The 27,280-nt window shown below is 43.1% G+C and overlaps 1 protein-coding gene across 1 annotated transcript in view; it reads left to right on the top strand.

Annotated features, from left to right (window-relative positions):
* The window catches only part of TSNARE1 (t-SNARE domain containing 1), a 565,000-nt gene that overhangs the window by 446,394 nt on the left and 91,326 nt on the right, over positions 1-27,280 (top strand). The window lies entirely within an intron of this gene.

Raw genomic sequence — 27,280 nt, 5'->3', positions numbered from 1 at the left:
CCTAATCGTGGCATCCAGACTTTTAACTTGTTCACTTCAGTACATTGTCTCTTGCTGTAGATGTGAATGGGGTAGATTTCTCTATCTGCCACTGTAGGTCAATAGCAGCTGATGACACAATGAGGGCCCGTAGACCAGGGTAGGAGAGAAGAAACAAATGCAGACACGGATTATTGCTACTCACCATGTGTACACCCAGGCCAAACTTGGGGACGGAGTCACTCAGGACCCCTACAGCCTGCCTGAATGCAAACTACCACCACCGTCATCATTTCAGTAAGATTGAGGCGATGTGGGAGGGTGAAGAGAAGGAGCAGGCTTTGGAGGTAGACAGGAAAGTGAGCAATTACTTACAAAGCAGCTGTGATTTCCCCTTTCATTAGCACAGGGGAAAAGAGGCACACTTGGAAACAGGGAGAAAGCTTGGAGGTTTCCATGGATCTGGGCAAATGCTGGGACTTCTCAGTGCCACATAGAATGAGGAAAACAATCTAAATTCAGCCAGAATAGCCCCACGCCCCACTGGCAGCTGGCTGCCTGATGAACCCCAGCCCTCTGACTTACGGGGAGAATTGTCTCCAGGGGAACAAATGTAAAATGTTTGTAATGTACACTGTCACCCAGGTGAAGCAAAATCCGTTATTTTTAGGCAGAAGACATGATGCTCTTCTTTGAGTCGATGCGGCCTACGTTCCATGTAGGCGTGCGCGTGCCCAGCACACTGGAGCTGGAGAACTTTGTCTAGCATCACCCACAGGGGCGGTGCTCAGGTCTCGTGGCTGTAGCCCCTCCCCTGGCTATCTCAGGTAGTGCTACCCAACCCCCCTCCATTCCTTCTCACCACCCGGGGTTGGAGTCAGAGCTCTGTGTGGTTTTCACCGCATAGGCCCTTCTTACTTGCTGAGAGTTTTCTTTGTATGTAGTTGTATAGTTGGTTAGTACCTTTCTTCATGTCCATGTTAGTTCCTTAGATTAGTTAGGGTCCTGATAATGCCCTCACGAGGGTTCAACTGCCAGGAGGGGAGGGTGACCCCCCAACAGTGATCCCCACCCAAGGTGCTGGTTCTATTTGGGCAAGGGTCACAGCAAAGAGTGGTGGTAGATTTGCAAATCAGTCACAATATGGACTCAGGTGACTAGAGACCTTCACCGTTGACTCTGATTATGGCCCAGCAGCATCTGTTGAGCCCGGTTCCGATGACCTTGATGCCAGCACCAGCTGTCTCCATGCCGTCAGCAGACCAGGTGGCAGCAGATCTACTCTGCCTATCTGTTCTGATCTCCCCTCTCGTCCAGGACTTTGCCATGGCCTCATTGGCATTGTCTGGGTGTGTCAATGAACCTCAGGGTCAGTCGGCATCACAGCCTGATCTTTCTCTGCCACAGACAGCAGAGTTGAGGCCAGCACCAGCACCAACATTGCCTTGGTAGCAGTCCCCACCTTCCACCTCAACACCATCAGCTGCATTGGCACCACTGCTGTTTTCAGTGTTGAAACTGCTTTTGGCACCATTGGCAACTGAAATGGATTGTAACATAATGGCCCTTGGGGGGGACCCAGGCACACCCACTATTCCAGGTCCCAGCCCCAGCACCCTAAGAGTAGCAGCCATGCACCACCACATCCCTTTAACAAAACTGCTTTCAGTTCCCAAGGACACTTCCCCACAGCCCCAGCGTTCACCAATGCTTCACCCTTACCTCAGGGCACTTAAGTGATCAGGCTTAGCAGCCAACCAGGAGCTCTTCTTCACTCCCCATTGCCAGCACTGAGGCGTTGTCATTCCCTTTGGCCAGCTGGCCAGCAGCACCACTTGCACTCCTCTGGCTCCAGTAAGGACCTGACTCTGGGCTGCACTGCAGCTCCTTTTATACTAGCCTGCCACCCTCTGATTGGGTAGCCCCCAGCAGCCTCCCCTCCTGATTGGCTGCTTCCTGCACAGTCTCTCTAGGATGCTTGAAGAACTTAGCTCCACTGCTCCTTTCCTGGGATGGGTGTGGCAGGATCCTTATGCCTCCAGCAGGGGGTCTGTGGGCTGAGTCCACCCTATCACAGATGCTCAGCAGCAGCATCCACAGTGCCCCTTTAGGCAGTCCTTCCCTCCCCTGAGGCAGCGTGACTATCCCAAAAAGGGTCATAGATCCCAGAGGCAGAGTCCTTCGAGTTCTGGATTCAGCCAGTCAGCTCAGACCCCAGCCCTCCAGCCGGCATCTACCAAGTTCCCATTTTGACTCAGGACAGAGACACAGTTGTGACCTCTTTATCTCTGTCTTCCTGACTTGAGGATGGACTTGCTTGCTTTCATGATGGTTGGGCATCAATTACCACCCACCGCTCAGTACTAAGCACCACTAGATTGGGTTATGCCATCCAGTTCCTTTCCATCCCCTTCCCCAGACTCCTTCCCCAGCCCTCTTCTGGGACATCATTCACGAGACATTGTTCCTCGAGCAGGTTCAGTCTCAACTATCATTGGGAGCTGTAAAGGAAGTTCCTTTGTAACACTAGTGTTGAGGCTTTTATTCCTAGTACTTTCTCGCTCCAAAATACAAAGAGGTTTGAGGTCCATTCTGGATCTCCATAACCTCAATAAATATATCAGACATATGAGATTCCGGATGGTCACCCTGTCAACTATCCTCCCGCGTTAAATCACAATGACTGGTTCGCTGCCTTGGACCTTCAGGAGGCCTATTTTGTTGTACGAGTCTCCTGAGCCTCAGAAGTTTTCCCCAGTTTGTCATGGCAAACCACCATTATCAGTACACCATACTCCCCTTTGGTCTGTCCTCTGTCCCTCAGGTTTTAACAAAACATATGGTTTCAGTGACAGTGTATATCAGGAAGAGGGGTATTATATCTTCTCGTACCTGTACAATCAGTTGTTATGGGGCAGGTCCAGGGAAGAAATTCTTTCTCACATACACATCACACTATGCTTACTCAATCACCGGGGCCTCATCCTAAACAGCAGTAAGTCAGTGTTGGTCCCAACTCAGAAAATCAAGTTTATCGGGACCTTAATAGATTCTACAAGTCTGAGAGTGTTTTTGCTGACCAGCCATTTCCACGCCATTTGGCACCTTGTCTGAACCTGCAGTCTCAACCCTCCACCACAGTTTGTACGGCCTAAGACTGTTGGGTCGCACGGTGGCAGGCACACAGGTGGTACAATTAGTCAGGTTGCATTTTCACCCTCTTCAAATGTGGCTCCGGTCAGGTTATCATGCTGAACTGCTGATCCTGGACTCCTTGAGGACAATTCAGGACTGTGTATGCCAGGGTGTTCCCTTTGCTCACCGACACCACCCTAATGGGCCTCCCATTCATGGACTATTGGTATTTTCCAATGCCATGGTAGCAAGGTTCTTGAAAGGAATCTTTCATCTCCACCCACCAATATAAGAATCAGTTCCTTTGTGGGATCTTAATACAGTTTTAGCGGCTCTGATGGGACCAGTGTTTGAGCCTCTGACATCTTCTTCTTTTCTTCTCTTGTGTCAAAAAACTGCATTGCTGGTGGCAAATACATCTGCAACGAGAGCCTCCTTACATGCAAATCTCCAAAGACATAGTGACCTTGCAACCACAGCCAACATTTTTATATAAAGCAATGTCTCAATTTCATTTGAACCATTTGTCTGTGTTCTTTCCTAAGCCATATTATTCCCTGAGAGAGCAGTGTCTTCCCACATTAGATGTCAGGCAATGTCTAGCGTTTTATCTGGACAGGACTAAACCTTTCTGTGCTTCCCCTTGTCTGTTTGTGTCATATGGAGACCGTATGACGGGAAAAGCAGTCTCTTCGTAGACGATTGCTAGGTGGATAACCTCCTGTATCAAGATAGCATATGAAAAAGCTTTGCCTATGTCCCCTCAAAGGGTGCAAGCTCTTCTGTGAGAGTGAAGGCTACATCAGTGGCATTTTTAAATGGTGTTTCAATACTGAACATTTACAAGGCTACCACTTGGTCTCTATTCATATGTTTACAAACCATTATGCCATTACCCAGCATTACCTGTGTGATGTAGAAATGCTGCACTGGTGTTGAACAGGCCTTGCAATGGTACAGATTACCTGGTTTAAAACTGGAGGGGTATGTTGCATTGCTGCATGCCTTATCTTACACTGTTGCAGTGCATCTACGCTGGGCAGGGTGTGGGCACTGATGTTGCTACACTGGTTTAATGAATCCCTACATAGACAGGGCTTCATTCCAGCTAGAACAGCTGCCAACGAATCCTGCCCCAAAGGTTATTCCATACCACAAAGGTGCAGTAAGCTCATACATAATCACTGCAGTTTCTAAAACTCCATATGCCACATGTTGGTCCTGTGAAAATTTTCTGTTCCCTTCACACTACTTTTATTACACCATATCCCTGAAGTTGATTGAATCATCTTGCCAGCTGATCCTTACCCACAGACAGTCTTCCCTAAATGAATCTGTCAGGCCACCCTCCTCCTCCATATCCCACTTCTGCTGTGACGCCTGTTGAAGTCAGCCAACACATTGATGTTGAGCTGCATGGCAGTCACACACAGCTGATTCTGGATCACATCCTCAACTAGTGTAAATGGATGCAGTTCCTTTGTAGCAAATGAGCATGCACCATTTATACTGACAAAGGATCTGACCTTTTATAGGTTTTTTAAAAAATATGTGTATATATGAACTCTAAAATAAATTGGAAGCATCAAGTTGTGGACATAACAAGCTTGTCCCAAGGAGAATGTCATTTTCATAATCTCCATTCTCCTGTCCTCCCTGCTCCCTCCTCCTCTCCCAATATCACGCATACTCACTTGGGAGTCTTGTTCCACAGGAGATTGTAATCTCTTTGTGACACAGATCATGTCTTCCTGTGTGTTTCTACAGTGCCCCGTACAATGGGAACCTCACCCCTGAATGAAGCCTTTACATACTACTACAATAATGTTTTATATCTATAGTAATTGTAATGGCAAAAGCAGCAGAAAGTGGGCTTGTGTTTCATGATTCCCTCTCTGTTACAGGAGGGATTTGAATGCAGAATTTTCTAATTTTACCCCCTCATGTACTGTTTCTTTTCACAGTTTAACCATGACTTGCTTTCTTAAGGGTCTCTTATTAAGTGACAGTTCAGTGCAAATTATCTTCTTATCTCTGCTTAAGGGGTATAGAAAAAAATTTAAAAAAAACAAAACAAATACAATCTGTCGTAGCCTGCAGTATTGTCAACACCAGGCAGTCAATAATCAAGAGTCAGAGCTCCCAAAATCATGAGATTGATTTTAAAATCATGAGATTTTTAGTAATCCATTTTAGGTTATTTTTATTTGCCTTCTGATTTCTGAGTCTCTGGGTTACACTTGCATCATGTCTTCAGGCTTTTCTCCACAGCCAGAACTCATTTTGACTCCACAAGCTGGGTCTTAAAGAAAAACAGATATCACCACACTCCCAATAAGAACAGGAGAGTTGGCAACGCTGGGTCTGAAGGCGCAAGCCAGCTAATGGGAGACAGACAGACCTGAGTTCAAATCCTGACTCGATGTGTGACCTTAGACAAGTTATTTCCATTCTCTCTTGCAACTTCTCCTTCTGTGTTAAGAGGATAACTTTATTTAGATGAATTTCATGAGGACTAATTAGTTAATTATTGTAAAGTGCTTGAATATGTAAAGTGCTGTGGAAATGCTGAGGATTACTGTTATTATCTTGGAGATAATGAAGGCTTTAGTTATTGTGAATATATTTTTTAAAAAATTCTGCATTGCTAAACGTCTGTAAGAAGCTGTCATTTATAAAGTGGATTTTGTGAAGAGATTTCAAAGGAGAGAGGATCGTGGGAGCTTTAAGCGCTTGAAAGCAGAATTGAATATAGGAGGAGACCCGGTGTTCTACTGACTGGGCACTGGACTGGAAAGGCTGGGTCTGATTCTGGTGCTGCCACTATCTGCTGTGTGACCTTGGACAAGTCTTTGTGCCTCTCCTTGCCTTCCCATTTGTTCTTAGTCTTGCCAGCGCAGACCGTGAGCCCTTCAGAGCAGGGAATGTACTGTACAGTCTGTACAGTGCCCAGAACAATGGGACCTACAGGAACTACTGGGTACAGAGAGGAAAGCAGAAATAAGTAATATGTAACAGTGGTCCTGGCCTGCAATGTTCAGATTTGGACCAGGGTTAACTTTAATGCCAAACTGGGAGAGATTCAGATCAGGGGGATTAATTTCACCTTGAGATGGTGATGTGTGGTGAGATTTGAATATGGGACTTGAATAATGAATACAAACGTCCGCATGGTACAGCATTCTTTGGCTCTGAGCTTGGTATATGTGTAAAGTGTATGGGTATGCCTGATGGGATTTGATTTGTCCCCCCTATTTTTCCTCTACCATCCTAGTCTTTCTGGTGCATTTCTCTGTAATATTTCTAATAGTATTCAGTACTTGACCTGCTAGACCCATGGTTATCTTCCTTCTGCTCTCTCACACTTCCAGGCAGAAAATTGCTGACGAGGTTTAGAGTTAGATAAACCGGCTCAAGAGGGTGGGAGGAAGGAAATTAACTTAAGCTGACAGCCTGAAATCCTTCTGCCTGCCTTTTCCTTCAGATAGCCATTCAGTGCACCGATTCAAGTTGCATGTGTAACAACTTTTACATGAAGGCATTTGTGCTTCTAAATTCCTCCCATCATCCCTTGAGCTCCTTACATCTGAAACTGGATTTGCTGCAGCTTCCATTTCTCCAAACCTCTCTTCTTCCAGAGCAACCTGACTCTTATTCTATCCTGCACCCATTCAGGGACCTGTCAAATGGTGACAGCGTGATCTCCAGGCAGCTTCCAAAGAGGAGACTAAGCTTATAAGTGCCTTAGAAATTCGCATAGAGATGGGCTTGCCATTGTAATAAGAGCTGATGGCACCTTTTTATAATCAAAATGCAAACTCCCTTCCACTGCTCAAGAACACAATTGAGAGTGACAGAATTCATTACACAATGGAGACAGACGGAGGACTTAAAAAAGAACCATAGATCAAGAGAGGAAGTCTGTGAGTGTGCAGATAGTGGGCAGAAAGCTTAAAAACTTCAATCTCTTCCACGCCGCTGAAAATTACCAATCTTCTTATCTTGGCAAAACCTTATTATGCAAATAGTTGTCAAGTGGAACACTCAGATTGGCAAAATTCCTTTATTGTAGCGGTTTTTTCCCCTCTCCACAAAAAGTCTGTTTTGCTCCTGCGATAAGTAAATGATTGATTACTCTTGCTGTTTAAGAAGAGAATAAACTGAAAAATGATGGTTAATGCTCTGTACGGCACATACTACATTTAAACAGAAGAGGGAGATGGCTCCATATTCCGAACGTGGCCTGTGAATGAGAAATGGTCAAGTTAGTTTTTCTTCCTCCACTCGCTTGCTGATTCTGGTAGTGGTGGTGGGTAGACTGGGTTTTTAAGGACCAGATTGCTCAACCCTTCCTCTTTCACTTCCCTAGTACCTCCACCTATTTCCAAGTGGAATATAGAACCTATGATCAGCTGACATCCAGCCCAGGTTGAGGTTTGTTACTATGCTGAGACAGTTTTTTTGTGGTGGAGCATGGAATTAGTTAGCCATCTCCATTTTCGTTTTCAGTGGTGGAAAGTGTCTTTCACCTCCACACTTGGAATTATTATTGCCTTGTTGACCTCCTTAGAGAGGGCAACAACTGAATGGCTATGAAAACAGAACAGCCTTGACACTTATAATGGTAACAGCTACAGAGAGTTCCTGTGGGGTTTGTTGTTGTTTGTGTTTAATAGCTATCAAAACTATCAGCTAAATTCATCTGGTTTGCTGGGTCTTGTAGTGCTTCTCTCTTGTCAAAGAGCTTCTCAACTCAAAGGTTATGGACATCTTGCCCCTAACTAATTTTCACTTTGTCAGTTGTGTCAGATGCTTCCTTTTTATCTCCATGCATGCACTTCCTCTCTTCCATCCTCTCTACAGAGTGCTTTTCAACATCTTTATTGTACGGTGTGTCTTGTAACCCCACATTGTTTACGCTGTTCTTATTAGGGTCAGTCCAGTTTTAAAACCCTTCCTGCAAGGCCCAGGATCCACTGAGAGACCTTCTTTTCCACAGCCTAACTCCAGTCGCTCTGCCCTGTAGTGGAAGATGGTCTTAGTTCCAAATGATAGGGGTCAAGAGGGAACAACCCCCAAACTGGTGTGTGTATGTTTCCCAAAGGATTCAACTTATCTTCACTGACCTCTGTCAGCACAAAGTTGCTTGTACGCCATTTGTTAGTTGTCACTGGAGCGCAAGTGGTAAATATCCCACCATCATTTCATCCTGTCCCTGATAGGGTGGGGTTTCAATGCCATTCAGGCTCCCTGATTCATTCTGGTTTGCTCCTCCAGTTCCCAAATGATCCAACTTCTCCCCATATTTGCCACTACCACACCCCCATCTCCTATTCAATCCACCTTTAAGAACATCAGACTTTCTACACTGGGTCAGAGCAATGGTCCTTGTAACTCAGTGTCCTGTCTTCCAACAGCAGCCAATGCCAAATGCTTCAGAGGGAATAAAAAGAGCAATCATCAAGTGATCCCTTTCATCCAGTTCCAGCATCTGACAGTGAGAAGCTTAAGGACACCCAGAACATGGGGTTGTGTCCCTGACTATATTGGCTAATACCCATTGATGGACCTAGGAACTTATCTAAGTCTTTTTTGAATCCAATCATGCTTTTGCCCTTCACAATATCCCCGGCAATGACTTGCACGGGTTTACTGTGTGTTCATTGAAGGAATACTTACTTTTGTTTGTTTTAAACCTGCTGCCTATTAATTTCATCAGGTGATCTCTAGTTCTTGTGTTATAGGAAGGGGTAAATAACACTTCCTTATTTACTTTCTCTACACAGTTCATGAATTTATAGACCTCTACCATATCCCCCACTTAGTCGTCTCTTTTCTAAGATGAACAGTCCCAATCTTTTTAATATCTCCTCACATGGAAGCTATTTTATACCTGTAATCATTTTTTTTGCCCTTCTCTGTACCTTTTCAAATTCTAACATATATTTTTTTTCAGATAGAGCAACCAGAACTGCATGCTGTGTTCAAGGTGTGGGCATACGATGGATTTATATAGTGGCATTATGATATTTACTGTCTTATTATCCATCCCTTTCCTAATTTTTCCTAACATTCTTCCACTGCACATAGAATCATAGGACTGGAAGGGACCTCAAGAGGTCATCTAATCCAGTCCCCTGGACTTGGCAGGACTAAGTATTATCTAGACCATCCCTGACAGGTGTTCGTCTAACCTGTTCTTAAAATCTCCGATGATGGAGATTCCACAACCTCTCTAGGCAATTTATCCAGTGCTTAACTACCCTGACAGTTAGGAGGTTTTTCCTAATGTCCAATCTGTAGTAGAAAGTGAGAGCCTGAGACAGGAGGCCTAATATAACAGGCCGGCTATGAGGCCTGAGGTGGGCGCCAAAGTAATGGTCAAGTCTGTTATAAAGCAAAGTGAGCAGAAGTCATGCTGTGAATGCTGGCGGTCTCACAGTAACTGGCAAGAACAGAGATGATGCACACATTCCTAAAGAAGAATGAGGTGCAGAACACTCGCACAAGAACATTCCAGAAAAGTACCAGAACATCCCAATACCCCAAAGGTATGGATAGAGATGTTTTGGTCGGACCATCTGGTACAAGGTGAAAGGTGGTATCTTACCACATCAGAGGGTGTCAACTACTCACATCAGAGGGGCAAGACACAACTTGTTTGTATCAGTGTATAAAGGAAGGTCTCAAAGGGAGTGTCTTTGTCTGGCCGAGTGAGGAACGGAAAGTCGTGCTGTTTACTGGGCTGGTCCACTGTCAGGGGTATACATGTATTAAGTGTACTTGTAACACGTATAGGGTGTTTTTTACCATGCTTGTTTGACAGTAAACCTGGTCTGGTGCCTTCGTTGCTGTAAGGGATCTGTGGTCTTATTGGATAATCCACTCTTGGTTTGGTGTCTCGGTTATCTGCACAGAGCTGGGACAGCATACACACTGGGAGAACACACCTGCAGCCAACAACTGACAATGCAATCTAAACTGCCTTTGCTACAATTTAAGCCTTTTTGTCCTATCCTCCGAAGTTAAAGAGAACATTTTTTCTCCCTCCTCCTTGATACAACCTTTTATCTATTTGAAAATTGTTATCATACCCCCTCTGTCTTCTGTTCTCCAGACTAAACAAACCTATTTTTTTTTTTCAATCTTCCCTCATGTTTTCTAGACCTTTAATCATTTTTGTTGCTGTTCTCTGGACTTTCTCCAGTATGTCCACATCTTTACTGAAATGTGGCGCCCAGAACTGAACACAATACTCCAGTGGATGCCTGATCAGCGCAGAGTGGAGCAGAATAATTACTTTTTGTGTCTTGCTTATGACATTCTTGCTAATACATCCCAGAATGATGTTTGCTTTTTTTGCAGCGGTGTTACACTGTTCACTCATATTTAGCTTATGATCCACTGTGATCCCGCAGATCCCTTTCTGCAATACTGCTTCCTAGGCAGTCATTTCCCATTTTGTATATGTGCAACTGATTGTTCCTTCCTAAGTGGAGTACTTTGAATTAGTCCTTATTAAATTTCATCCTATTTATTTCAGACATTTATCCAGTTTGTCCAGATCATTTTGAATTTAAATCCTATACTCCAAAGCACTTGCAACCCATATCTTGGTATCATTCTCAAACTTTATAGATGTACTCTCTATCCCATTATCTACATCACTGATGAAGATATTGAACAGAACTGGACCAAGAACTGATCCCGGCAGGACCCCACTTGATATGCCTTTCCAACTTGACTGTAAACCACTGATAACTACTCTCTGGGAATGGTTTTCTAGCCAGCCATGCACCCACTTTATAATAACTCCATGTAAGTTGTATTTTCATAGCTTGTCTATGAGAAGAACATGCAAGAAAGTACCAAAAGCCTTACTAAAGTCAAGATATACCACATCTACTGCTTCACCCCCTATCCATGAGGGTTGTTACCATGTCAAAGATAGCTATCAGGTTGTGTATTAACTTCCCCAGAAATTGAATATAAGTCATTTTCTCAGAGAGGCAGTGCGTTCCATGGCTAGAAGAGGAGCCTGGGAAGCAGGACTCAAAAGTTGTATACCTAGCTCTGTCACTGACTCACTGTGTGACTATGGGCAAGTCACTCTACTTCATTGTGCTTCAGCTCTTCTAATACCTACTGCCCAGTTACTTCATTTCTTGAAAGTGCTTTGAAATCCTCAGGTAAAGTAGAGTGGCTATATAATTGCAGAATGTTTTTATAACAATATTTATTCACAATTAGCATGCCATCATGATAGATGAAAACTAAAAAAGCATTAAAACAAAATATGCCTATCACTCATGCCACCCAACTCAATCCTCCTCTTCCTATAAACAAGAGTTGAACAGAATCCAGCATTCACCAAGATGAACGATCGAGAGAGGATTCTCTTCTCCTGACAGTTTGCATCAATGTAACTCCATTAACTTCACAGACTTTAAGGCAAGAAGGAACCATTAAGATCAGCTAGGCTGATCTCCTGTATAGCATAAACCATGGAATTTTACCCAGTAATTCTGCATCAGGACCACTGCTTCTGGATGAGCCTAGAGCAGATCTCTTAGACATCCACTCTTGATTTCAAAGCTTCAAGTGACCGAAAAAGCACCACATCCATAGATAGGCAGTTCCAGTGTTTATTTACCCCCATTGTTAAACATTTTCATCTTATTTCTCGTTTGAATTTGTCCATCTTAAACCTCCACCCATTATTCTACCTTTATCGGCTAGTTTAAAAAAAACCCTCTGCTATCAGAAATCTTCTCCCCAAGTAGGTATTTGTAAATGGTGATCAAGTCACCTCTCAATCTCTCTTTGATAAGCTAACGAGATTGAGTTTCATGTCTCATAGTAAATCATGTGTTCTAGAATGTGACTCATTTTTGTGGCTCTCTTCTGAACCCTTTCTTATTTGTCAATATTCTTTTTGATGTGTGGACACCAGGGACTGACATATTATTGAACAACATCACCAGAATAACGCCTGATTTACACCAGCGTACATGAGAAGATAATGTGATATGTGATTCTGAGAGAAGAGGAAGAATAACTAACATTCGAGACCTTTGCTTTTCATACAACTCTTTTTAGTGATTTGTTTGGGGGGATAATTTCTAGTCCCTGACCCTCATGGTGCTCCACTGAACTCAAGGGGTATGCTAATGTCAGGCCTTAGCCCTGGAATTTGTGACTTGTTGAAGATAAGCATACCGCTGTGTCCACAAAGATCCCCACCGAAGTCAGTCGGACACTCTGTAGGTGCAGCAGCCTGGCTACATCACAGCAGATTGTGAGTTCAGGATCCTAATTTGATGAGCCTCAGGAAAAAGCAATGTGGAAATAGCCCCCTTTATGGCAGGGCTAATTAACGTTTCCTGTAATCCTAATTCCTCAAAAGAGGCATTCTTGGTGTTTACACAAAGCTGTCATTTTCCCCCAATGGAATATATGCTTTTTAAACATTAAACATTTTCATCTACTTAGAAAATATGGGTAACATTACTTAGGAAATAAATACACTTCATACAGATTGATCTAAATTGCATATCTGAATAATTTATCTGAAATGCAGTCTAAGTATGTACAAATAGATTTATCTAAAATGCCTTATTTTATGCATACATTTACATAGAAAATATAATTTTAAGAATTCCATTCAGAAATCATGAAACTTTTATTCTGGTCAAGTACAACATCTAAGCAGTCTGTATAGTCACTCCTCCTCTCAGACACACTCAAAACCCTCCCCCACATCATGTGCCCTGCTGCCAGAAAAATCATAGAGAAGGTCTTCAAGGAATCCATTTTAAGACACTTGGAAGAGAGGAAGGTGATCAGGAACAGTCAGTATGGATTCACATAGGGCAAGTCATGTCTGACCAACCTGATTGCCTTCTATTATGAGATGAGTTCCTCTGTGGATGTGAGAAAAGTGATGGACATGATATACCTTGACCTTAGCAAAGCTTTTGATACTGTCTCCCACAGTATTCTTATCAGTAAGCTGAAGAAGTATGGGTTGGATGAATGGACTATAAGATGGATAGAGAGCTGGCTAGATCATCAGGCTCAATAGGTAGTTATCAACGGCTCAATGTCTAATTGTCAGCCAGTGCCCCAGGGGTCGGTACTGGGCCGGTTTTGTTCAACATCTTCATTAATGATCTGGACGATGGAGTGGATTGCACCCTCAGCAAGTTTGCAGGTGACTCTAAACTGGGGATAGTGGTAGATATCTTGAAGGGCAGGGATAGGATACAGAGTGACCAAGACAAATTGGAGAATTGGGTCAAAAGAAATCTGATGAGGTTCAACAAGGAGAAGTGCAGAATCCTGCACTTAGGACAGAAGAATCCCATGCATTGCTAAAGACTGAAGATCAGCTGGCTAGGCAGCAGTTCAGTGGAAAAGGACCTGGGGGTTACAGTGAGCAAGAATCTGGAGATGACCCAAGAAGGCTAACGGCATATTGGGCTGCACTAGTGGGCTGCACTAGGAGCATTGCCAGCAGATCGAGAGAAGTGATTATTCCCCTCCATTTGGCACTGGTGAGACCTCATTTGGAGTACTGTGTCCGGTTTTGGGCCCTCCACAAACAGGAAGGATGTGGACAAATTGGGGTGAGTCCAGCAGAGGGCAGCAAAAATGATTACAGGGCTGGAGCACATGACTTATGAGGAGAGGCTGAGGGAACTAGGATTGTTTAGTCTGCAGAAGAGAGGAATGAGGTAGCATTTGATAGCAGCCTTTAACTACCTGAAAGGGGGTTCCAGAGAGGATGGAGCTAGGCTGTTCTCAGTGGTAGTAGATGACAGAACTAGGAGCAATGGTTTCAAGTTGCAATAGGGAGGTCTAGGTTCAATATTAGAAAAACCTATTTCACTAGGAGGGTGGTGAAGCACTGGAATGGGTTACCTAGGGAGGTGGTGGAAACTCCATCCTTAGAGTCTTTTAACGTGAGGCTTGACAAAGCCCTTGCTGGGATGATTTTGTTGGGGTTGGTCCTGCACGCCATCCAGATAATTAATGAAGATGTTGAACAAAGCTGGCCCCAGCACCGACCCCTAGGGCATTCCGCTTGTTACCGGCTGCCAACTAGACACTGAGCCGTTGATCATTACCCATTGAACCGGGTGATCTAGCCAGCTCTCTATCTATCTTATAGTCCATTCATCCAACCCATATATCTTTAATTTGCTCGTAAGAATGCTGTGGAAGACTGTATCAAAGTCTTTGCTAAAGTCAAGATATATTACATCCACCATTTTCCCCACCTCCAGATAGCCAGTCATCTCATCATAGAAAGCAATCAGGTTGATCAGACATGATTTGCCCTTGAGGAATCTATGCTGACTGTTCCTGATCACCTTCCTCTCTTCCAAGTCCCTCAAAATGGATTCCTTGAGGACCTGCTCAGTGATTTTTTGGGGGACTGAGGTGAGGCTGACCGGTATATAGTTCCCCAGATCTTCCTTGTTCCTTTTTCTGAAGATGAGCACTATATTTACTTTTTTCCAATCATCTGGGACCTCCCCCAATCGCCACAAGTTTTCAAAGATAATGGCCAGTGGCTCTGCAATCACATCAGCCAATTCCCTAGCACCTTCGGATCCATCCAGCCCCATGGACTTCTGCATGTCCAGCCTTTCTAAATAGTCCTGAATCTGTTCTTTCAGCTCTGAGGGCTGCTCACCTCCTCCCCATTCTGTGCTGCCCAGTGCAGTAGTCTGGGAGCTGACCTTGTCTGTGAAGACAGAGGCAAAAAAAGCATTGAGTACTTCAGCTTTTTGCACATCATCCGTCACTAGGTTGCCTCTCCTATTCAGTAAGGGGCCTGCACTTTCCCTGACTTTCTTCTTGTTACTAACATATCTGTAGAAACCCTTCCTGTTACTCTTCACATCCCTTGCTAGCTGCAACTCCAGTTGCGCTTTGGCCTTCCTGATTTCCTTTCTACATGCTTGAGCAGTATTTTTATACATCTCCCTCATCATTTGTCCAAGCTTCCACTGCTTGTAAGCTTCCTTTTTGTGTTTAAACTCACCAAAGACTTCTTTGTTAAGCCAAGCTGGTCGCCTGCCATATTTGCTGTTCTTTCTGCAAATCGGGATGGTTTGTTCCTGCGCCCTTAATAAGGTTTCTTTAAAATACAGCCAGCTCTCTTGGTCTCCTTTCCATCTCCTATTAGCCTCCCGGGTATCCTGCCCATCAGTTCCCTGTGGGAGTCAAAGTCTGCTTTTCTGAAGTCAAGGGTCTGTATGCGCTGTTCTCCTTTCTTACTTTTCCCATGATCCTGAATTCGACTATCTCATGGTCACTGTTGCCCAGGTTACCACCCATTTCTACTTCCCCTACCAATTCTTCCTGGTTTGTGAGCAGCAGGTCAAGAGGATCATGGCCCCTAGTAGGTTCCTCTAGCATTTACACCAGGAAGTTGTCCGCAACACTCTCCAAAAACTTCCTGGATTGTCTGTGCTCTGCTGCATTTCTCTACCAGCAGATGTCAGGGTGATTGAAGTCCCCCGTGAGAACCAGGTCCTGTGACCTAGAAATTTTTACTAGTTTTCTGAAGAAAGCCATGTCTACCTCATCCTCCTGGTCTGGTGATCTATAACAGATGCCCATTGTGACATCACCCTTGTTGCTCTCACCTCTAAACTTAACCCAGAGACTCTCAACAGGCTTTTCTCCGGTTTCATACTGGAGCTCTGAGCAATCATATTACTCTCTTACATACAGTGAGCTCCTCCACCTTTTCTCCCCTGCCTGTCCTTGCTGAACAGTTTATACCCATCCATGACAGTGCTCCAGTTGTGTGAGTTACCCCATCAAGTCTCCAATCACATCATAGTTCCATGACTGTGCCAGGACTTCCAATTCCTACTGCCTGTTTCCCAGGCTTCTTGCGTTTGTGTATGGGCACCTAAGATAACTAGCCAATTGGCATACTTTCTCAGTACAAATCAGGAGGCCTCCCCTGTTGCAGCCTCCTCCTTGCACTTCATTCTGGTTTTCCACTTCCCCACTTACCTGCAGGGCTAGGTCCCCATCCCCCAGCGAACCTAGTTTAAGGCTCACTAGGTCCGCCAATCTGCCTGTGAAGATGCTCTTCCCTCTCTTTGTTAGGTGCATCCCATCTCTTCCTAGCAATCCTTTTTCCTGGAACAACATCCCATGGTCGAAGAATCCAAAGCCCTCTCTCTTACACCACCTGCGTAACCATGCATTTACTTCCGCAATTTGATGGTCCCTACCTGGGCCTTTTCCTTCAACAGGAAGGATGGATGAGCACACCACTTGCGTCTCAAACTCCTTTATCCTTCTTTCCAGAGCTACGTAGTCTGCAGTGATCCATTTCTTGTGAGCAGATCTTAGTGGAAAAGTGCGGCCACCAATAAAATGAACATCGTTGGTAATCATAGGAAAGGCTAAGCCTTGAAAGGGCCACTAAGACAAAACTTATCTTTTACCCCTACAAGTGGTCCCTCAGCTCAGGGTTGGAACATAGGACTAGAGGGAAGCATGGGAAAACTGGCACTGATGCTGTCCATGTTATATTTCCTCTCTGGAGGACTTTGTTTCTTTCAGGTGTCAATCTAGCACCTTTACCCAGCAGTAGAGTCACACAAGAAGGGTTAGTGCCCTTATGTTTATGGAAGCAAAGAGATCTCTAAACATTTTGAATCACAAGAAATTGTATGTAAAGAAAAGTTTGAAGAGCCAAAAGCCAATGAGAGTGCTGAACTGGGAGCAGATCTAGTTTCTTTATTCATAAACCACATTGCTAGCCTCTGTTGACTCATTGAGTTTCTGAACAGAGACAATCAGGACCAATGCCTGAGCCCAGCTAATGTGATCAACAGAAGGACTGTGAAACTCAGTAAGGATGAAAAACAATGAGAGTCCTGTAGCACTTTAAAGACTAACAAATTTAATGTCTGCAGGCATAAGCTTTCGTGGGCTGTAACCCACTTTGTCACATGTAAGGAATAGAAATCAGAGAGGAGGTATATATATATACATCTAAGGGTAAGGAACAACAATGGGGAAGTTAGGTATGAGCAAAGTCCATTCAGTTAGAGTAGTTGAGACCTATTCATAACCATTGTTTAGGAGGTGAGAATGTGTGAACAGTGACATTTACTTCTTGTAATGAGAGAACCATTCCAAGTCCGGATTCAGACCCAGTTTGATTGTGTCAAGTTTGCAGATGAGTTCCAGCTCTGCAGTTTCTCGCTGAAGTTTGTTTTTGAAGTTTTTTTGTAGAAGTATGGCAACTTTCAAGTCAGCCACAGAGTGTCCTAGGAGATTGAAGTGCTCTCCAACTGGTTTATGGATGTGACCATTTTTATGTCTGCTTTGTGTCCATTTATTCTTTTGCATAGTGACAGTCCGGTTTGGCCAATGTACATGGCAGAGGGGCATTGCTGGCACATGATGGCATATATTACATTAGTAGATGTGCAGGTGAATGAGCTCCTGATGGTGTGGCTGATGTGGTTAGAACCAGTGATGGTGTCACTAGAGTCGATGTGCGGGCAGAGCTGGCAACGGGGTTTGTTGCAGAGTTATGTTCCTGGGTTAGTGTTCATCTTGTATGGTGTACAGTTGCTGCTGAGTATTTGCTTCAGGTTGGGGGGCTGTCTGTAAGCAAGGATAGGTCTGCCTCCCACAGCTTGAGCGAGTGAGAGATCATCTGCTAGGATAGGTTGTAGATCCTTAATGATGCGTTGGAGAGATTTTAGTTGGGGGCTGTAGTGGTGTTCTGTTGTTTTTTTTTGTTGGGTCTGTCTTGTAGTAGGTGACTTCTGGGTACCCGTCTGGCTCTGTCAATTTGTTTCTTCACCTCTAGTTTTAAGAATGTTTTATGGAAATCCTGTAGGTGTTTGTCTCTGTCTGAAGGATCAGAGCAAATCTGGTTATATCTTAAGGCTTGGCTGTAGACAATGTATCATGTAATGTGTCCAGGGTGGAAGCTGGAGGCATGAAGATATGTATTGCGGTCAGTTGATTTTCGATATAGGGTGGTATTAATGTGACCATCCTTTATTTGTATTGTAGTGTCCAGGAAGTGGATTTCTTGTGTGGACTGGTCCAGGCTGAGGTTGATGATGGGGTGGGAATTATTGAAATCCCAATGGAATTCTTTGAGGGACTCTTTCCTGTGGGTCCAGATGATGAAAATGTCATCAATGTAGCGTAAGTAAAGAAGAGGTGCTTGCGGACGAGTGTTGAGGAAGCGTTGTTCTAGGTCAGCCATAAAAATGTTGGCATTCTGTGGGGCCATGCGGGTGCCCATAGCTGTGCCACTGACTTGAAGGTATAGATTGTCTCCAAATCTGAAGTAGTTGTGGGTCAGGACAAAGTCACAAAGTTCAGTTACCAAGTGTGCCATGTCATCATCAGGGAAAATGTCCCTGATGGCTTGTAGTCCGTCTTTGTGTGGAATGTTGATGTAGAGAGCTTCTACTTCCATAGTGGCTAGGATGGTGTTTTCTGGGAGATCACCAATGGATTGTAGTTCTCTCAGTGGTATCACGAAGATAGCTAGGAGTGCTGGTGGCATAGGGCCTGAGGAGAGAGTCCCTATAGCCTGACAGTTCTGCTGTGAGAGTGCCAATGCCTGACATGATGGGGCGTTCAGGATTCCCAGGTTTGTGGATCTTGGGTAGCAGATAGAATAACCCTGGTCGGGGCTCAGGGGGTGTGTCCGTGTAGATTTGTTCCTGTGTTTCTTTAGGGAGTTTCTTAAGTAGATGTTGTAGTTTCTTTTGGTATTCTTCAGTAGGATCGGACAGTAGTGGCTTGTAGAATGTGGTGTTGGAGAGTTGTCTGGTAACCGCCTATTCATAATCAGATCTATTCATGATGACAACGGCACCTCCTTTGTCAGCCTCTTTGATTATAATGTCAGAGTTGTTATTGAGGCTGTGGATGGCGTTGCGTTCTGCATGGCTGAGGTTATGGGGCAAGCGATGTTGCTTGTCAACAATCTCAGCTTGTGCACGTCGGTGGAAACACTCTATGTAAAAGTCTCCCAGTAAGGATGGTAGTTACACCTTCATCAGCTTAGATAACTTAAATGCTCAGAGGCATACAGACCACCCAAGTAGGCTGTGATTTCATCAGCTGTCACAAGTTAAGCAGGGCTGGTCTGAATTTGGATGGGAGACCTCTGGAGTCATTCCCAAGTGCTTCTGGAATTATTACTAGTGATTCCTTAGGCTTCCTTTGGAGCCAGGACCTCAGCTTGAGGCTAGAAGGCTGCTGTAAGTGCTGTCTTCTGGATGTGAAAAACACTCACATCTTGGGCACCTGTTCTTGGTAAACACATAATGGAACTTTTTTTTTAGAAGCCATTTCTTGTCAGCTTTCCAGACAGAAAAGTCTAGAGAAGTATCTAAATATTTAGATGGTTATCTAAGCTCAAACTCTGAAACCGTTGTAGTTTGTCCATTGTCAATTATTATTTCTGGTGCAGGATTAAGCAGATGAACTCTGACCAAACAAAGACCCTGATATGATGCAAATATGCCTAGGAGTCAAAATAACCCAAAATCTATTTAACATCATTTTTTCTAAGTACAATGTTTTAAAAAGACTTCTTTTTTAGGAAACATCACGTCTATCTTTTTTAAGACAAAAAAAAAATAAAACAGGAAAGTAAAAGCAACAGGCACACAACGCCTACCATCTGGATCATCTTCTGAGCCTCATTTAAACAAAAAAAATTCAAAAGATCTTTGCATGAAAAGAATAAAAATCGGCAAGAGAGAAAGGAACAAGATTTATGGATTAATGCCCAGAATAAAGATGCTCAATGGATATCACTTTTTTCTACCTCTTGGCATGAGTACCAGTAAAAAGGCCAAAGCTTTAAGGATGGCAACCCTTTGTATCATTCACATAGCCTCCAAATTGTTGGAAACAGGAGAGACCAGATGTTAGAGGGTGGCAGGAAACCAAAAGAGGCCTAGGAGTTTCCTTCCCCGTTGAGCTAGCTTGACGTCAGCTAATAATTTGCTTCACGCTGCCATGGCTAAAACAGGCTCCCATGATTTACATGATTCATGGTGTTTCATTGCTCGATGTGCTTAATCTTTTCTTTTACTTACTATTTTAAATTTATTTTATGACTTTTATGCTCGTGAAAGATGACAGGTTGAGGACCCGAGAGAATGAAGTCCCCTGTTTAGAGTCAGAACCAGTAATGTATGAGCAAGGGGAGTGCAAGCCTTTCTTCACTGCCAATGTGATTCAGTTCACAAGACTGCTTGGAATGGGAGAATAGTTCTATACCCATGGCCCGTTCAATGTTTTGCCTCCCGACTGCTAACAGTTGTGGTGGTTTTGTGGTGTGAACATCTGGGATTTTTTTATGCCTAGTGCTTTGTGTTTTACTGTTATGATTCATTTTTGGAACAAAAATATTTGAAGAAGATATTGATGGCATTCATTTAAATTGTACAATGCCAGTTTTGTACTCTAGGCACTTCATTTTATAGTAATCAATATGCAGTACTCAGTAAGAAAGTTAACAAGCTCTCAAACTAATGGTTTGAGAAATGGTCTACTTGTTATGGTGCTAGTTTCAGACTCAATTACGTGCTCCACTGCAAACTTCCTGCATGGCATTGGGCAAACCCTTTGATTTCAATGGGATTTATGTGCCTAAATACCTTTGAGGATCTGGGCCTTAATCTCTCTGTACCTCAGTTGCCCCATCTCCACTGGGGTGACAACAGTGCCCTGCCTCACAGGGTGTTGTGAGAATAAATATATTAGACTGTGAGTTTCTTAGATACTACTATAATAGGGACTATATAACCTTAACTAGACAGACCCAAATATTATTTCCTAATGACAATGAACCTCAATCAAACCCCCTATATTATGTTAATCAACCTACCTCCTCCCCAAATTCCCAGCAAAAGAGGTGAGCTTTGCCAAGCAATTAAAGAAATCTGGGCTCTGGTTGATCAATATTATCTGTATCGCTATAATTTAAATCCTCTAAGAGTAATAGGAGATGAAGACTGTGCTATACATCATTTGAAACTTATTTTTCCCTTGATCCAAAGCCTTGGATCTGATCTATGACCTTGGTGTCTTAAAGTATTAATGGTACAATATAATACAACTCTTTTGTATTTTGTATATTTCATCCAATCTGTATGCCAAAATGCTTTCCCCTCAGGACAAAGCTTGAGTGCATGATTTGGCCCATAGAAAAAACGTAACAACAGAAAGAGAGAGAAATGATAGGGTGGTTGTACTTTCCTTTAAATCTAGTCAATTGGTGTAGAGTAGACCCTCCAATCTAGCAGTAGGCAGGGGATGAATGAATGAGTTTACCATTTGGGAAAAATTTACTGATGTCACAGTTCCTGAGGTAGCTGCACCTCTGACCCCTTCATGGGCTCCGTGAGGGCTCCCCACTTAGCTCTTAACCCTCTAGCCATCACCTGGCTTGGGGTGCAATCCTGCAGTTCCCTCTAGTCTAGGAATTTACGCTGTAATTCACTGTGATCACCTTAGCAAGTCTGACTTTAGTTCAGCACCTGCCATCCTGTTCTTTCTGGGGCATTCACAGAGTTAACTAGTTATTTGCCAACCTTTAAAAAGCAAAGTACTATTTATTCAGAACAAAAGGATTACAGAGTAAACATATCTTAAGAATACTAAATAGCTTCTATGCCAGTCTTAGTTTACCAGGCAGTCATCTGTCTTCACATGGAGACCATGATAGGACCAAAATATTGTACACTTTTTCTGCAGTGTCTGTCTCTCTACGTCACAGGGTCACACCAGTTCTCCTGTAACTACCTCATTGAGCTAGAATATAATTCCCAGCCCATATGGATGTCATATTTGTAAAGCTCATGTTATAGTCTTTGTACATTCCATCTGTCCATAATATCTGTCCCAACTCACAATAATAGACTGGAGTCTCTCAAGTGACAAAGGGCCTCCTCCCATCACTTCATGCATCTCATGAGAAGCATCTTGAGTTATTGGACTCAAAGGGATAATTGGGTGAAATTAGGATTTGGATTTGCTTTTGGATTATTTTGGACATTATGTTGATTAGGATGGCTTATCAACAAGGATCTCTGCATTGTAATGCAGTCTATACTGAATTGCCTCTAAACAGCACAGCATGCTGCAGCAACAAAATATTTCCCAGAGTCTGTACTATATAAAGTTAGTAAAACAAAAGAATCATTGTCTCTAGTAGATTGGGGGGAAAGAATTAAACAGCATATAGCAATGATTAGGAGAGGAGAAAGGAGGAAAGGGGTCATTGAAAAGGAATGTCTGAAAATAAGCACATCAGTTACATTGCCCATCAGTATTGATAGCTAAATCAGAGTTACTATGGAGAGAGGATAAAATGAGACGCTTCGTTTTAGCTTCCCCTAAGTCCTGCTTCTGCAATTGAATATGGTAAGAAAACACCTTCACAGCTGGAATTTGTGCTCTAGCATATCTTCAGTACTATTTGGTTCAGTTGCCTGACCTATATTTCTTGGCAGAGAAAGCCATATTCTTCTTTAGCAGCATTGTCTGATTTCCATCAGAAGTTTGCTGCTGAGCATTGTGGCCCTCTAGGAATGGTTTCTTGTGGCGATATAACTAGGTCTTAAGAGAATCAAAGAAATACGAAAGAGAACTCCTACTAGGGTGTCTTCTCCACCCAGTAACCCCCATTCCTACACAGCACTGCCCCTTCTGATATATTCCCTAGTGCTTTGTCAAGTACAGTTCTAAATGACTGAGGTGATGGGGATTCCAGTTCTTCTCTTTGGGAAACTATTCCACAGTCTAATAGATCTCACCTGAAATTTAGCCTCAATTTCTCACAGGCTTAATTTATTCCTTTGACTTCTCATGGAGCACCCTAAACAATTGCTCTCCTGTGCTTTCATGTCTAGCTATTTTCCCCCAACAACTTTGTGAGTCCTCCCTTTGGTCATTACTAAATAAATATTTGCCTTTGTAAGTTTCCTGATACTTAGTGCAGAGATTCCACCAATTAATTGTTTAACGACTCATTATGTTATTAATTCAAAGTAATGCCATTTTAAAGGCTGGAGTAAAATAAGTGGGATGGAGCAGGCAACTGGGTGAGTCTCATCATTTCATTTCCTGTGTTGAATGTACTGTTGTATTGTTGAATCTTTTGTCATTGTATCCTATGTGCCTCAGGCGTTTGTAGAACGGAGAGAGACCTGTGGCCTCTGACCACAGTAATTCAATGGCTTTGACTTTGTTTTCCTCTCTCTGTTGTGTGTGTGAAAAAATCATTACATTTTGTCATTTCAACACTTCATTTAGTACATTTGGATCATGAAGATTAAAGTGGCAGTGTCACAGTCCCTAGGAAAGTAGCCAATTTCCTACTCAGTGGGCCCACAGCAAATCCACCAGCTTTTTCAAGCCTCGCCACGCTATCGGCTGTCAACCAGTGCCGTCCAATAAAGTCATCCATGATTAATTATTCTTAAATGACAGTAACATATTGAAACAAGCTGATAGCTGCTGACAGTGGGAATCCAATTAACCTGAATTACTATCTTGATTATAGCCCAATTAATGTCAGCTGTGCTATGTCAGGAGGGAAGGCCTGGCTAATGTAATTGTTTAATTAATTCACTGTAAGAGGTTAGTTGATGTGAGACTACCCCCGACGCCTACTTTGTATTCCCCCCACCCACTGAAGGTTAGTATTTAAAGAGAAAGGTAAAGGTGCATGCAGCCTACTGCTCTTTGTTTAAGTGGGCTTTGAAGGAGTGCTTGGGGAATAGGATAGCAGAACAGTTAAACTTGCATTATCGGCCTGCTGCTGCCCGTTGCTTTAGTTGCAGCATCCTGTAGGCTGAGATCGCATGGACTTCAGTTTGAAAGCTTCAAAGAGAGGATCGATGCTGTCTTGACTTGTCTGTCTCTTAAAAACACATGTTTGATGGCAGTGGATGGTACAGAAGACAGGTAATGATGAGGTCTGAATCCATTTACCAGTTAAAATAGGAACTTGGCTCAGAAGTAACTGGACGTTTGTTTGGGTGGTTTTTACTACGTAATGTCTGTCTGGTACCCTGATATTAGTTTGTAGTTTCAGCCCGGTTCCAGATGAATAGGGAGCAGATTACAATGCCAGCATGATGAGGAAGCACTGACCTGGCAGTTTCAGGAACGAGTAGGAATAGGATGTGAATGACTAGTGGCTCTTCCATCAGAGGCACATTGGTCATGTGGAACTAAGATAGCTGCCACTGCCTGTGCTGTGAACGCATTCTGGTGACTTTAATGTCTGTAATTATCAGTTAGGCATTTTTCAACAGCGTTAAGTGGACTTTTAAAAACCTACCCTTTCACCCTGGGTGTAAAGGTCAACAACGGGAAAGAGAGAAAGCCCAGCAAACCATTTTAAGGCCTATGTGTCATCCGTGGCCGCTGACAAATAAGTTGGAGTCTGAGAACTAGATCAAGAGAGAACTTTCTTTAATCTCCACAAAATACTTAAATTATCCCTAAAAAGATAGACTCAGACTGATTACCAAATAAGAGGATTAGAACTAAAAAGGACTGCTAATGACTTAAAGAAGCTAGCATTAAAAAGATGAACTCAGTAAATTAATATGGTAAGTATGGAGGCTATGACAAGAGAAAGGGGGGGAAATATATATGTATATATATATTTTTTCTTTTCCCTCCAGTGGAGCTGATTTAATGTAGATTTAAGCTCCTGTCATGGGTGCCAGAAAAAAAGAAATGGCGTGTCAGCAGCTTTGATCAACTCCACATAACTAGAACTGGGACACCCGCATATAGCTGAGAAGTTTGGTTCACAAGAGCACCTAAAACTGCAAACTCCTACTACAAAAGTCTTCAAATCCCCTGAGATCATGAATATGGACCTCAGAATGCCCTAAGAGCATTTCTGGTTTTGAATTATCCTGTAACTATCATCAGAACATTGTCCCTCATGGTATTTTTTGTTTCGGTGTAACCCAGAAGTGCATACGAGAATTTCTTAGAAGCTCAAACAGTTTATGAGGTGAGTTTGAGATGAAGTTTTGATAGGGTTATATTATCCAAACTGCTTGTTCCCACAGATAACCTTGGGGCAATATACCGCCACTGGAAAGTTTCTTTATGTAGGCCTCACACTGTAAGGGGGTGAGCCCCCTCATCTTCCCAGGAAGTGTCAGACTATTCTGATCTGTGTCGGGACCTGTCTGGTGCTGGTTCAACCCAGACTCAAGAGAGTTCAAACTGCACCTTTGCGTGCATCTCCCCTCACACACTCATGATTTGTGCCAGGAGCTCCTCACGCACGGTTCAGCTTCCTGCCCTGTGTATTTTAAAGAAAACCATGTCACCACAGACTTTATTATTTCATATCTTTGAGGCTTTTTCTAGTGCATCAGATTATTTTTTTTCTTGTGCATCACTATCAAGATATTTTAGACAGATATGTAACTGAAAAGATTTTGCCTGGGCTTAAGGTTATTTATAACTGAGCTCCAAAATGTATTTTAGCATAATCCTCTTGCTCCCATCTTGTTGGGGTATTCTATTTCTTCGCTATCTTTAGCCATCAGAAGATAGATTTGTAGATCGATGTTCACTTTCACAGTCTAAATGGGTTTATTATGCTTGTTTACTATTACAGGTGTTGTAAATTGGCCTCAACTTGGCAACCTGATTTTTTTTTAAAGGCAGATTCTTTTAGATTTCATGAATTACGTTCTTTAACAATATTTTTTCCAGGCAGTGTGAAACCACTCAAGGACATATAATTTTGCCCCTTTGATGGAAAGCTAAATGAACAGATTTTTTTACAGAATGCCCTGTAATTGTTGCTATTAATGGATTTACTGCCTAGACTGATTGGTGTCATTGCTCATTGCAATACACAGCTGACTCCTATTAAGCTGCCCACTGCACTAGAACTCTGTCACCACACTATTGGCATTAATGAGCCGCCTGGTTGGCAGACTCGGTAAAGAGAGGCCAAGGACTGAGTAGATTATGGAAACTGAACTTCCTGTTTACCTTTAGAAGCAATTCTTGCAGGTCAGGTTACAGGGACGTTGACATGGAATAGCGTAAAAGAAACCTGCACAGCTCCTGCCAGGGCTGTAACTATTCTGTGAGTAAATTTCTGTCTCCATGACTGTGGGCATCTTGTTTTTATTTGTTGGTTTTATGACGCAGTCACAACACACACACACGCGTGCGCCATTCCCGCAAAAATTCAGTTGTGGAAAAACTAATGTTCAATTGTTTTAGTCACCTGAAATGTGTGCTACAGCCATGACTCAAATATGTGGTGCACCAAGCTTCAGGATTGTGAGACAGAACTAAGGGGTAGATCCAACTACATGAGAGTTAGGGGGAGTATTTGCATTTACTTTAATAAAAATTGGCGAGGGGCCTGAATTCAGAGATCCATGCATGGCCTTTGCTGGGGAACTCTGACAGAAGAAGGAATAGAATCAAGTTCTTCAGGACAGTATTTTACTCTTAACCATGAGACTCTCCTTTCTCTTCCTGCAATCCCTGCCTCATTCACTACGCACCTTCCACCTTCTGCAACAAATGAGGCAGGAGGCCTACAAACAGCAGTTTCCTTCCTTAGGCAACCCTGATTCATCCCCAGAGCAGATCCATCTTGAATGAGGCAGAGGTCCTGTGGTAAAATAGCATGTGGTAATATAGTTGCACAGAAATTCCATCATCTGGAACTACGTTAACCCCCTCATCCTTCTCAGAAATGGCTGAATCTTTTTAGATGAAACTAAAATAATCATAATAATCATAATAATAATAAAAATAATCAGACAGACACTTGGCATGGAAAACTTCAGCCTGAGCAATTTAAGTTGGACAAAATTAAAAACAACCAAAAACAGGATCTTGAAATTGAAATTGAAAACACCAGGCAACCTTAACTGTTGGGGTTGTTACCTGAGCGACATATAATTCAACATCCCTGTTTTACAGATGGGGAAACTGAGGCACAAAAGATATGGGGCTTTTATTAGCTCACACAGCAATTCAATTGGAGAGCAAAAAAATGAGCCCCAATCTAACACATGGTGTGTTTTATCTTCTAGTTCATGTGTGGGCTTTTGTTTGTATTTTCCCT

This window comes from Emydura macquarii, unplaced genomic scaffold (genome assembly GCF_026122565.2).
Source record: "Emydura macquarii macquarii isolate MOO-44397 ecotype Brisbane River unplaced genomic scaffold, CSIRO-AGI_Emac_v2 contig_1947, whole genome shotgun sequence".
NCBI lineage: Eukaryota > Metazoa > Chordata > Testudines > Chelidae > Emydura > Emydura macquarii.
The sequence above is the reverse complement of the archived record's forward strand: the minus strand, read 5'-3'. Positions and strand labels throughout refer to the sequence as shown.